This window comes from Delphinus delphis, chromosome 4 (genome assembly GCF_949987515.2).
Source record: "Delphinus delphis chromosome 4, mDelDel1.2, whole genome shotgun sequence".
In the NCBI taxonomy this organism is placed as follows: Eukaryota; Metazoa; Chordata; class Mammalia; order Artiodactyla; family Delphinidae; genus Delphinus; species Delphinus delphis.
This window is the reverse complement of record NC_082686.1, coordinates 65,701,929-65,713,398: the sequence shown is the minus strand read 5'-3', so window position 1 is coordinate 65,713,398 and position 11,470 is coordinate 65,701,929. Positions and strand designations below refer to the sequence as shown.

Here is an 11,470-nt window from a genome sequence, read left to right as displayed (position 1 = left end):
TGAATGCTAAACCTACCTTGCATATCTGGAATTAATAACATTTGGTCATGGTGTATAATTTTTATATGTTGCTGGATAGTATTTTTTAGAGGATTTTTGCATCTGTATTCATAAGGAATATAAATTAGTCATCTTTCTTTCTTTCCCCTTCTTGTGATGGCTTTGTTTCGTTTGGTATCAGGGTAATACTGGTCTCATAGAATGAGTTAGGAAGTGTTTTTGTCTTCTATTTTTTTGAAAATTTTTGTGAAGAATTGGTATTGATTCTTCTTTGAAGGTTTGGTAGGTTTCTCCAGTGAAGCCATTTACAACAGGTCACTTTTTGTGGTAAATTTTAAATTACTAATTCAGTTACTTTACTTGTAATAGGTGTACTTAGATTTTTTTATTTCTTCTTTTGTCCATTTTGGTGATTTGTTCATTTCATCTAAATTATCTTATTTATTGGTATAAAGTTTATACTTTTGTCTTAAAATTCTTTTTGTTTCTTTAAAGTCAGTTGTGATGTCTCGTCTTTCATTCCTGGTTTCAATAATTTGAGTCTTATGTTTCTTGGTCAGTCTAGCTCAAGGCCTGTCAATTTTGTTGATTTTTTTTTTTCAGTGAACCAACTTTTGATTTCATTAAGCTTTTAAAATTGCTTTTGTATTCTCCAGTTTATTTATTTATGTTCTAGTCTTCGTTATTTTCTTCCTGTGGGTTTATTTTGCCTTTTTTTCCCCCTAGTTTTTTAAGCTAGAAGTTAAGCTTATTGATTAGAGATCTTTCCTCTTTTAAATGTCACTTATTGGTCAGAGGCTATGCTTAAAGTCCCATTAGCCAGTTATATTTTTATCCTTTACCATTGGATGTTTGAGTGGCTTGGGTGCTGCTATCATAGTTCAGGGAGTTCATATTTATTTGCCACATGTTGAACCAGGGACTAGTAGCTTGGACTTTCCCCTCTGATTGTTCCTGAGAGGGTACAGCCTTGGGCATTCAGTCTTTTTGACTGCCAGGATGAATGTGATTTTACTTCCTGAGAGTTGCTCTTGAGTCAGTTTATTGTTTAATCAAATGTTTGGTCAGAGGTTGCTTGTAAGCCCCTTGTGCCAGTGATGCTTCTGCTGTACGTTGATGTATCTGTGTGCAACTTGGGGAATGCTTCAAGTTTGTCCTGAATGCTGCTCAGCTAGCACCTGTACACATTGGGGTTTTTTTTTTTTTTTTTTTGTGGTACGCGAGCCTCTCACTGCCGTGGCCTCTCCCGTTGCGGAGCACAGGCTCCAGACGCACAGGCTCAGTGGCCATGGCTCACGGGCCCAGCCACTCTGTGGCATGTGGTATCTTCCCGGACCGGGGCACGAACCTGTGTCCCCTGCATCGGCAGGTGGACTCTCAACCACTGCGCCACCAGGGAAGCCCTGTACACGTTCTTATCGACCTCCAGAGATGACTGTAATCCCAAGTAGGCTCTTCTTGGCTATCTCTGTCCTTGGTTCTTTCTATTAAATTTCTGGTGCCTTGCCTTGTTTGTGTCATGAACCTACCAGCACCTCTTAATTGCTCTCCACAAAGATCTCCACTGTTTTTAGGCAACGCCTATAGGCTAGAGCTCTTCCTACTATATTGCAAATAGTCTCTTTCAGCAGAGCACTTAGCCTGCCTTTCCCTCTGGACAGAGCCCCTTTTCTACTGCCCTAGAACTGAGGTGAGAACTCACTTTTCCCAGAGTAACATCCCCACTTTATGTAGGGCACTGGAGGAGGTGCAGTGCAATGGCAGCCCCTGGTCTTCACAAGTTGGCCCTCTCCAAGTGGGAGTTCTTCCCTGTGAGCAGATTGAGGATGAGGCTCTCGGGGCCCTAGCCTACTCTGCCTGGAGTAGGCCTTCTCTGGCTTACTAGTGGGAACTGAATGGGGGAAGGGAGACACAGTTTTCTTGGCTGGGATAAGTCTTTTGCAACTTGGGATGCAGCTTTTCCCTCCTGGGGTGAAACCATAGTTCCTGATTGGTTGCTGAGCAGAGAGGGTGCTGTCTGGATTAAGAGTGCTGGGTAGACCTTTCCAAACATGGAGGTAGGATGGCAGGGTAAAGGAGCAGGTCTGTACTAAAATGCCATAGACTCTTGCAGTTCTTACCAAGATTTGTTTCTTCACTTGCTGTGCGCCCTTAGAACAATTTCCAGATACTTTACACGACTGTTTGCTAATCATTTTATCATTTTGCTTTGCTGAGGAGAAAATTTGAACTCCTTGTGCTGCTATTTCAGAAGTCCTGCTCTCCCTCTTACTATTTTCTACACTTTGTGGACTGCTTAGTGAAATTGTTATTCTAGATAGAAAAGATGAATAAAAAGAGGCCTCCAACTATAGGGGGTGCATACTGTAGTGTAGAGGGATAGACTAAAAAGTAATGACTGAGCGTATGCTAATCGTCTATGTCTGTTTACCTCATTAGCTAAAAAAATTTTACGTAAACACAAAAAATTAGTACCTTTTACTAATACTTTATAAAACATATACCAAAATAAATATTTTAAAACATTAAATAAATATATCCTATATATAATTTTCATCACATTCAAATTCTTAGAGATATTCTTTTGGTTAACTGTAGAATTACATAATGTCTTAAATCGTGAATAAAAAATTTTTTCTTTTAAAATTTTATGATTTATAAAGTGCTTTTTTTAATACATTTTTGTCATTTAAGCATCATAACAGTACTCTAGATTGATAATAGTACTATTTCGTTAGTTTTATCATTGGGAATATTGGAGTCTTGTGTGACTAAAGAATTTGTCCAATGTTGTATAGTTAATTAGTAACCATGGGAACCATTTTCAAACATAGATTCTTCAACTATAAAGTCTGTGTTCTTTCCTACCTCCTATTCTCTTCACATTGTAAAGTTTACTTTATTTCAATTTACTGGCACTGTGTAGTGTTTTAGGTACAAAGACAAAGTATAAGATCTGTCTAAATGAGTTTGAAGAAGGACAAGAAGAGAAGTAATACTGCAAAATGATACATGGAAAGACAGTTATTTGTACTGTGAACAGAAATAGGATGGAGGAAAGTAATAAATTATCCAGAGGAGTCAGCAAAGGAATTACATAGGAGAGGTGATGCTTATTCAGGGTTTTGAAGGCCAAATAGGAGCTATTTTGATAACTAGTGCAGAATAAGTATGTGTCAATTTAGAAGTCCAGGATGTTTGAAAAGTTTATTGGAGTTAAAGAGCATAGTCTGTGTAAGGAGATACAGGTATTTTGAAATTTCAGGTATATAAAGTTAGGGGAGTGTGGGGACAGTAGTGGGAGGTGAAGCTGAGGAAGTAAAAGTGGGTTCATAATTGTTTGGGTCAAGGTCAGCCTCCCTATATGAAAAGGATATTTTGTTATGTTGTTGTTTTAAATTAAATGAAACCCTGTTATAGAAATGACATACATATAGAAATGGTATACAAAGTTATAGCTAAGTGTATACATGGCCGAGTTTACAAAATAAACCCCCGTCACTTTTTTTTCTCTCACCTTTCTTACTGTGTGAAAATTATTGATAGCAAGGAATTTTATTAAATAAAGAGGTTGCCTAAATAAGGCCAGTTTTGTATCTTCCTTAAAATTTTATGGTGATTTCTACTAAAGTGGTACATTGATAATCTGGATGAAACTTTTACTGATGAAATGCTGACATTCTTATTGGAGTGTGACCTAGAGAATAAATATATAGGTAATGTAAAACTCCTGCAGTGGATGAATTGTCAAGATCTCCTCATAAATTATAAATGTTACTAACAGCAATAAGATGCTAACTATCATCTGCTTGAAAATGTTAATCTAGGAGTTTCTTGTTAATGTCAATTATTACCTTGTTTTAATGTTATTTTAATATTTTACTAAAACTAAAATATTATTACATTCATATTATAAAAAAATTGAGGTAACACAGAAGGGCAGTAGACAACAGTAAAATCTTCTTTACCCTAATCCCTAACTCCCCAAATCCCTTTCTACAGAGGTAAATTTCCTATGTGCATATATGAGCACATATATCATAGGTTAATATAACAGCATAATAATGTGGCCTTTATGTCTGTGTGCGTAGACACTGCACCCAGTTTCCTCTGTTGTTAACATCTAATGTTAGTATGGTACATTTATTATAATTAATGAACCAGTATTGATAACATTATTATGTATCCATAGTTTATTCAGATTTCCATAGTTTTTGTTTGTTTGTTTTTTAATATTTATTTACTTACTCGGCTACACTGGCTCTTAGTTGAGGCATGCGAGATCTAGTTCCCTGACCAGGGATCAAAGCCAGTGCCCTGCATTGGGAGCATGGAGTGTTAACCACTGGACCACCAGAGAAGTCCCAGATTTCCTTAGTTTTTACATAATGTCTTTTTTCTCTTCCATGATCTTGTTTAAGCTACCATAGTGCATTTAGTTATTATGTCTCTTAGGCTCCTTTTGGCCCTGGCAATTTCTCAGACTTTCCTTGTTTTTGATGACCTTGACAGTTTTGAGGAATACTAGGTAGAGATTTTGTGGACTGCCTCACTATTGGAATTCATCTGATGTTTATCTCATAACAAACTAGGGCTATAGGTTATTTGGAAAAAGACCACAGAGTGCTATTTTCATCACATCATATCAAGGGTATGTGCTATCAATAAGAATTGCTATTAATCTTGATTACCTGGCTGACCTTGTATTTTTCAGTTTTCTCCACTGTAAAGTTCCTCTTTTTCCCCCATTTCCATGCTGTATCCTTTGGAAGGAAGTCACTATCCATAGCCCACACCTAAGAAGACGGGAGTTATTTTCCTTAAGGGCAAAGTTGCTACATAAACTATTTGGATTTCTTTTGCGTGAAAGATTGTCTCTTCTCCCCCATTTATTAATCTATTATTTACTTATATCAGTGTGGACTCATGCGTATTTATTTTATACTTTGGGTTGTAATCTAATACTACTTTATTTTATTAATCAAATTGTTCCTGCTTTGGTTATTGGGAGCTCTTTGCAGTTAGCATCTCTTCTCCTTTGACATACCCCTATTAATGTGGGTCTCAGTTTTGTTTTGGTTGGCGTTTTTGAGCATGTCTACTTTCTGGCATATAGATTATTTTACATTTCTTTTCACAAATCTTCAATCATCTTTGTGTGCATGCACATATACATAAGCATACACATACGGAATTGTTTTCATAGACTTAGTTCGTAGGAATGGCATTGCTGAGTTGAAATGGGTGTCTGTTCATCTTCACTTTGGGATGAATATATTAGCCCATTGACTTCCCAAAAGATTGCAAGAGTTGGGACATTCACCAGAAATGTATAATGGTGCATTTTGGACAGTGACACTGTTCCAATACTTAGTTTTCTCAGATTGAATTTTCTTTTCCAATTTGATATATAAGAAATGGTAGCTGATTGTTATTTTTATTGCATTTCTTTAATTATGAATGAGGTTGAGCATCTTTCTGCATTTTTGTTTGCCATTTGTATGGCTATATATTCGTGCCTCTTTCCATTTTTTTCTATTAGAATGTTAGTCTTTTGTTATTGACTTATAAGAGCCATTTGCATTTTGTAAATTTATTTTATTTATTTATTTATTTTGGCTGTGTTGGGTCTTCATTGCCACACGCGGGCTTTCTCTAGTTGCATTGAGCGGGTGCTACTCTTCATTGTGGTGCGCAGGCTTCTCATTGCGGTGGCTTCTCTTGTTGCGGAGCACGGGCTCTAGGCATGTGGGCTTCAGTAGTTGTGGCTCACGGGCTCTAGAGCGCAGGCTCACTAGTTGCGGCTCATGGGCTTAGCTGCTCTGCAGCATGTGGGATCTTCCCGGTCCAGGGCTCAAACCCACGTCCCCTGCATTAGCAGGTGGATTATTAACCACTGCGCCACCAGCGAAGTCCCATTTGCATTTTAAACAAAAACAAGTTAGTTCTTTGTCGTGTGTAAGCAAAATTTTGTTCCAAATAGTCATATTTTTATTTGGTTCTGTTTTTTTAAAGTAGTATAAATGTTTTACATTTTTATGTAATCAGATTGGCATTATTTTCCTTAATAGCTTATAAATATTTTGCCCTACAGTATTTGCAAACATCTTTTGTTCTGGTACATTTTTATGTATATTTGGTATTTATTTTCTTTGAAGGTGTGAGATAAGGATGAAGCTTGCCATAATCATTGTTGTATGCTAGGTTCTCATCTCTTTCCCCATTCTCTCCCTCAGTCTCCCAAGCAAAAGAATGTTTCTCTTTTTCCTAACCCACACCCACTTTACTGTTAGTATTATTTCCATCTTTAGCCAGCCTGGCACATTCATCAGAGAAAAGGCATCTGCTTTGAAGGTTTTTCTGCTAGTGCAAGTTCCCTAAACCCAATTCTGAGGAGAATCCAGGTCTATCATGATACTTTGTTGGATGTCTTTTTTTTTTTTTTTTTTTTTTTTGCGGTACGCGGGCCTCTCACTGTTGTGGCCTCTCCCGTTGCGGAGCACAGGCTCCAGACGCGCAGGCTCAGCGGCCATGGCTCACAGGCCCAGCCGCTCCGTGGCCCAGACCGGGGCACAAACCCACGTCCCCTGCATCGGCAGGCAGACTCTCAACCACTGCGCCACCAGGGAAGCCCTGTTGGATGTCTTTTTACTGGGTTCTCTTATATGCTGCTTTGCATCCCATCAAATTTTTAGAATGCTAGCATGGTTCTACTTAAAACTGCAGCTTCAAGCAATTTTGTTTCCCTGACTTGAAAAATTATTTGGGGGTAAGAGCATCGTAGTAAGCAGTGTCTGTCTTCCAATGGATGAAGTTATCACAGCTTTTGCTGAGTTTTTGTTAGGTGTGATCAAAATTTTGTCATTTAAATTTCTTAACTCAGTGAACAGTTTTAGAGTGGAGTTCATAGAGGAGGGATTATCAGCAGTTAGAGAATAGTTTATTAATAAAAATGATAACTGAACCATTGAGAGAAATATTCCCGAAATTGTACATCATGTAATTTGGAAGCCTAGTAACTGTTCTCTGAATAGTACTTTCTCATTATGTTAGTAGACTGTTTTCAGTATCTCCAGCTAAATGATAACTCTTTATGTTGTATTTTTATACTTAGCTTTTACAGTTCACTGCTAATCTGTGAATATTCAGGCATTCTGTTTGATAACTCAAAAGAGAGAGATTACATTAAGAAAACAGCAGGCCTGAGATTTTCCAAAAAATTACAAGTGATAGAAATGCAGAATCCTGATCCTTCTTTCTTCTTGAAATATTAGTGTCCTCAGTCTCATGAATTATCTTTTACGTAAACCTCCAGACAAAGCTACTTTGGAAACGAGAAAATAGTAGTTTCTCTGCTGTGATGACATTTCCTAGGAATGGGCACTTCCCCCTCAGGGATTACTCCTGAGGCTGTTAAATTTACAGCAGAACATCTGTAGGTTTAACAAGAGCATTTAAAGAATATGATGTTGAGCCCATTTATTTCAAATTGGCATTGGTGGTAGTATTACTTGTTGTTAGTTTTGGTTTTCAGTCTTAGGACCAATTGTGTATATATATATTTCTAAGTGGATTTGATTTGAATACAAACCATGAAGTGAAGGGTTGTTCAAAGTGCCTTTGCGTATAGACGCCTCCAGTGTCTCAGAAAATGAAGATAGTCAAAATGACAACTTTTAAATGTCAGAGAGACAGTTATACTTACAAAATGGGCAGACCTCCTCTATGGTGCTAAAGAAAATTGACAAGTTGTTGATTAGTTAATGGAGTGAATAAATAAAATTTATTTGAGCAAAAAAGATAAGCTTATATTAATCTGCAAAGTACTGCTCCAAATATAATTTGAGCCTCCATATTTCTCATAGTATAATAAATGAGAACTTTTGACCTATCGCAGACATGGTTTCGATAACCTTCCTTTGATGTGTTTTGTTTTGTTAATATTATGAATAAAGTATACTGCCTAAAAATGGATATCATCAGTACATCAAATGAAGCCTGAACTGTACAAAGTAGAGTGGAATTATCTTTGTTGATCTGAACACAATACTTCTACTGTAAACTAATACTGAATCAAATTTTTTCATTAGCTGTATCTCAATGTTGATAACTTGAGCTCAGTTCAGTTACACCTATCATTTATTTTCCAGATGAATTACTAAGTCTTAATCTGTCATTCTACATAATAAATTGATACTTTGATTTTAATCATAGGGTTTTATATTTATCTTTGTTAAGTTTTATTTTGTGGGTTTGGCTTAGCATTCTAGACTACTAGATATATTTAGTCTTCCATTTTAAGCCATTCTTCCTAGGTTTGTGGCAATATTAGGTGGTTGTGTTAAAATCAGAAAATTGTAAATTGACTGCCAGATTCATCCTCTGATGTGTTTTATTTTGCAAGCACATTGTTAATTTTTTTTTTTTTAATTAGAGTGCTTTTAGTTAAGTCTTGTACTATCTGATTTACCAACCACTGCCTCTTACTGCATTATACATTTTGGCTTCACACATTTACATTTGTTGTTTAGCCATTTGCTCTTGCATCCCCTAATGAAGGAAATCATTTACAATAATTTGATTAGGACAAGGGAAGAACAGAGTTTGTAGCCCTACAACTAGAAATCTTCCTTGAACTTAGTATTCATTTTTTAGTCTTTTTATTCTTCACTTTTGGTATGATTATTTAGCAAATGAATTAAATTACCATACACATCTCCAGGTCATTTATAAATATATTGTGATTAACTTTGTCAAGTGATTTATTAAAATCAAGAAACCTTGTAATCAGATAATAGTTAAAAAAGAATAATTTTGGCATCCGTATTAATGACCCTTCCAAAACCCAAGACTTACCATTCCTTGGGTTCTACTTACACAGCAACCCCTTCAACACCAGTTCAGCATTTTCTATTTGTTTATTCTCTTTATCAGACCTCACCTTCACTTGGAACTAATTCTTACCTAAATCTTGATCTTTGAAATTTTCTTCCCTTAGCCCTGAGCATTGCTTTTGCTACCCTCAGTTTTACATATAACCTATCTCTTATTTTACAAGAAATAGGGTCATCAGACATACATTCATTTTATTTATTCTTTCTAACACCTAATCACTTATTTTAGATGTACAGGGGGGAAAATGTGGTATCGTTCCTTTTTAAAGATGTTAAAATTAAGTATTATGTGCCAGGTAATATGCTTCAAGAGCTGTATATGATTATTTCTAATAATCTCATGACAATCTTTTAAAGTAGGTATCATCATTAGCACTATTTTACAGGAAACTGTGGCTTCAAGAGGTTAAGTAACTTGCTGTGGTCACATAACTTGTAGTAGCAGTGTTGGGACCTCCATGTAGTTTGTGTGACTCATGCTATCCTTGCCTCTTAATTACTACATGGTATAACTTCTCTGTGTTCTTGTTTTCCTGTTCTTGTGATGTTCAAGAACCTTGTTTCATCAGTTGTCCCTTTTCTTTTGTTTCTTAAAACTTTTCTGTCTTTATCCAGTCAGCATACAAATAAATTTGGGTCTCTTAGCCACTAAAAACTACAAACAAAAAGCACATTTAAAATTTTTCTTTGACTTTTGTTTCCCCTCAAGTTACCAGCTCCCAGCTCTCTCCTTACTTTAACCACTAGAGATTTTGTAAGAACAAACTAAATTAACTGCCTCCTATTTCTTACCTGCCATCTGCTCACTCATGAACTCAGTACAGGTTGGTTGCTATTGGCACCATGGTCTGAAACTGCTCTTTCCAACAGCATCACGGAACCATGGCATACCAGATCCAACAGCCTTTTCAATCCCATCCTTCCTGCCATTGAAACACTTTGCTGTTCCACATCTTGTCATTATTGAAACTCAACTTTGGATCTTTCGATGCTAGTCTTTCCTTGCTCTTTTATGCCTCTTAGTTCTCATTGCTGAGTTGTCCCCTAATGTCTTAAGGGAAATTTCATTCTTAATTTTCAAGGATCTTATACTCAGTCCTTTCCTCACTCTCTTGCTGTATACACTCTTCTTAGGTGAGTGATTCTTGTTCTTACAGTTTCAGCTATTGCCTAAATCTCTAGCTATGCTCTACTCTTGTTTTCTGAGTTTGACTTGACCAACCACCTATGTATTTCCAACCACCTATGGAACAAAGCTACCTAAAATGTTCTGATATTCATTAAATAAAAGTTCAACTTTTTCCCTCACACCTTTTTGCTCTTTTTACATTCCTTGTCTCATTATCTGCCTAGTTGCCCAGGTTTAGAGACTGTTAAATTAATCAAAACTTCTTTGTTTCTCAGGTTCTCTATTACTCTCTTGTTTAGCTAGCCAATATACCTGTCTCCCACCTCCTTTTTTAAAAATCCTTATTATCTATGCCCTAGTCTAGGCCTTGGATCCTTGTAGAAGGTTTCCAGCTGCTCACACTGCTTTCATTATCATCTTCCCAACTTCCCCCTCTGCCTTTAAGTCCAGGCTAGTGGATACTAGCCTGGACTTAAAGGCAGAGGTCCCAGGATATATATGAATTTGGGAGTCATCAGTGTATAGTAGTACTGAGCCATTAGACTGGATGAGTGGGCTTACACAAAGAACAGAGGTCTGAGGACTGAGCCTTAGGATCCTCTATTCCTTAAGAGATAAAGGAGAATAGAAGGAACCAGAAGTAGAGAGCCAGAAGAGCTGTCTTTAAGGTAGGATGAAAACCAGAAGAGTATAGTGTTCTAAAACCCAAGTGAAGCAAGTGTTTCAAAGAAGGGAACGTGATCGACTATGTCAGATGGTAGTGCTAAGTCAAGTAAAAGAGAGGGAAAGATGATGCCTGAAAATTAGCACTGAATACAGCAACAAGGAGATTATTGATCTTGATGAATAATTCTTGTGGAATAGTGGTGGTGAAATTCTATTGGAGTAAGTTTTAGAGAGAATGAGAAGAGCCAGGTAGTGGAGAAAGTCAGTTCAGACATCTCTTGAAGAATTTTGCTGTTAAAGGGGCCAGAAAATAGGATGGTGGTGATTAGTGCGATTAGAGATTTTTTTTAACGATGGAAGAAATAATAAGTTTATGTGCTGATTGTAATGCTCTCACAGAGAGAGAATAATCGACAGAGAAAGAAAAATTACTGAAGCAATGAGTGTGAATAGGAAAAGCAGAGTAGTTTGTTTACATGCAGCAGAGTTTGCCTTAAAAAGGAGCTTGGTCAGCTTATCTCTAGTTAGAGTAGTGAAGGAAAAGCATCTGGAGGTAGATGCTGGTAAATGGATACATGTACTGGTACAAGCAAGGTATCAGCTGAGGGTGAGGATGGGAGAAGAGTTTAAAAACAGGCCTTTGCTATTGTTTACTAACTCCCTTGTTAGAGAGTGAGGGTAATGTTAGACCATGGAATTTAAGCTGGATATGGAGGGAAGAGAGGAGAACATGAAAGACTGAGGGAAAATGAAAAGGTAGTAGTGTCAATGGCATGCTGCC

General features: G+C 36.9%; 1 protein-coding gene across 4 annotated transcripts in view; it reads left to right on the top strand.

Moving 5' to 3' along the window:
* The window catches only part of GSK3B (glycogen synthase kinase 3 beta), a 201,100-nt gene that overhangs the window by 105,884 nt on the left and 83,746 nt on the right, over positions 1-11,470 (top strand). The gene's annotated exons all lie outside the window — the stretch shown is intronic.